The sequence below is a fragment of the Mastomys coucha genome, unplaced genomic scaffold (genome assembly GCF_008632895.1).
Source record: "Mastomys coucha isolate ucsf_1 unplaced genomic scaffold, UCSF_Mcou_1 pScaffold5, whole genome shotgun sequence".
NCBI lineage: Eukaryota > Metazoa > Chordata > Mammalia > Rodentia > Muridae > Mastomys > Mastomys coucha.
Window position 1 is genome coordinate 13,718,537 of NW_022196911.1, and position 2,219 is coordinate 13,720,755.

Here is a 2,219-nt window from a genome sequence, read left to right on the forward strand (position 1 = left end):
TACTTATTGTATGGCATTTGTTTTCTTAGGTCTGCTTCTCCTAACTATTCAAGCACTGTTTCTCTTCCACTTTTAGCCTTGTGAGAATGCCCATCCTTCTGTCTAGAACTAGGTACTCCTTTCAGAATTCTTTGTGGGATCAACACGGTGGTCATAAATTCCTTTATTGTGGGATGTTTTCCTTTCTCCTTCATTTATGGCAGATAGTTTTGCATGGCAGAGCAAGTTGACTGGGTTGGCATCTGCGGTCTCACAGAACTTGAAGTTCATTGTTCTGAGGCCTTGTGGCTTTTAAAGTTTCTTTTGAGAAGTCAGCTCTAGTACACTCAGCCTTAAACATTTATATCACATACAATGAGGTGCAGGGAATATCCTGGAAGAGAAACCAGAAAGAAAAAATGTCTTGTGGGTAGGGGAAGGGCTGGCAACAGTCTTCTAAGTATGCCGTAGCCAGTTTGATCATGAACAGACTGCATTTGCCTACTCCAGGCCTACATGAGCAGACATGATGTGTTTGAGGGGCTCAGTGGAACCATCCTCTCTGCTGAACTGATAGCTACTAATGGATTGAGGAGAAAGGCTGAGTCATTGTCAGTTGTGGGCCCAATGCTGAGCCCACTAGCTCCACTGGCTAACTCCAGATCCATTGTCATACAGATGGTCTTCCTTAAACTTAGCAGATCACAAACAAAACAAAGGCATAAACATGAGAAAGAGGCTTATAGAGAAGCAGGAACTGACAGAAGTAGAGAAGAATAAGAGACTGTGGGGGCCAAGATTAATCAGAATGCTCTGTGTGTAGGGTGTGTGTGTCTGTGTGTGTGTGTGTGTGTGTGTGTGTGTGTGTGTAGCTTTCTAAAAAGACTCTTGTGGTGAAGAAAACATCTTCTCCAAGCTGACAGGGAACATGAGCTAATTTGATGCTAGTCAGCATATCTCTATGCTCTGTTCCAAGAGAAAGTCTCCACTGACAGTCACTGTGTCATGCTGGTGATGTCACCAGCTGCTAGGCTGTCACTGCCTCAGTCACTGAAGTTCTAGGCATCCTATGGCCAGAATGACGAGACCTTATATATAAATGGTCTATTTCCAAGGGCTTCATAATGGTCAGATATTTCCAAGACCATGTAACTATGGCACTGGTCTTGGAAATATCTGAACTCACCCAACCAAGAGAGATATGAGGAAGGGATGTGCACATCTCCAAATACTATGGCCTGAGATTCTGTTGGGCCCTACATTCTTGGAGTCAAGGAGAGGTGTCACATTAGTATAAGCGGCAGAGAACTATTGCTCAGAAACCTAGGAGAATGTGCCCTCCAACTTCCCCCATGGAATCCCAATGGACAAGATCATAGGAGAGTTTAGTGCCTATTGATTTTCAAGCTGGCAGTGAAAGGCTGGAGAATCTTAGAATGTATAATGTATAACTTTTACCTAAAAGCAGGCATGGAAAACCTCTGCTACAAGCCAAAAAAAGGTGGAGTAGCTAGTTCCAGGAACTCTGCTAATCCAGAGCCTCAGGGCTCTGGTTCCCACTACCTGCCCCTCTGGTTCCCACTACCTGCCCCTCCTGGCGGATCCACTATGAGGGCAGAATTAAGAATGAAGGTCTAGTGGTTTATGAGACTCTCCACCCTGTCAACCAGTAGATGGAGATTACATTCCTAGAATGAATATGTTCCCCTCCCTAACTGAACACCTTGGGTTCAGGTCCCTCTGAAATTTTCCACTGTTTATGTTCTGTAACCCTCTCTCCGCCCCCAGCTTCCTTTAAATACCCGACACTTCTTGTGTTCGGGGTTGAACTCTGGCCAACATGGTCATGAGATCGACCCCGGTGTCGAACTCTGGCCAGCAAGGTCATGAGATCGACCCGGTACTGGTATCCCCAATAAACCTCATGTGATTGCAGCAAGTTCGGTCTCTCGTGAGTCATTGGGTGGTCGCGTCATCCCGAGACTTGAGTAAGGATCTCCCCAGTTCTGGGGGGGGTCTTTCATTTGGGGGCTCGTCTGGGATTTACAACCACCCTTGACTCTCCGAAGACCCCCTTGGAGGTGAGTTCCTACATGTGATCCGTTTGTCTGTATGTGTGTTTTCCATTTGTCTAGGAACTGCTTGCTTGTTTTACAACCTGTAGATTTGTAATTAGCCACTTCCCGAGATGGCAGGGTTTATAGATGGCAGGGTCTGGGGTTCGAGTCCCCAGAGAGTTT

General features: G+C 46.0%; 1 long non-coding RNA gene across 1 annotated transcript in view; it reads right to left on the reverse strand.

Annotated features, from left to right (window-relative positions):
• Positions 1 to 268: 268 nt before the first annotated feature.
• The window catches only part of LOC116078101, a 7,307-nt gene continuing 5,356 nt past the window's right edge, over positions 269 to 2,219 (reverse strand). The window contains exon 3 of the long non-coding RNA XR_004113427.1: positions 269 to 373. This is a non-coding gene — a long non-coding RNA (uncharacterized LOC116078101). The remainder of the gene's footprint in view (positions 374 to 2,219) is intronic.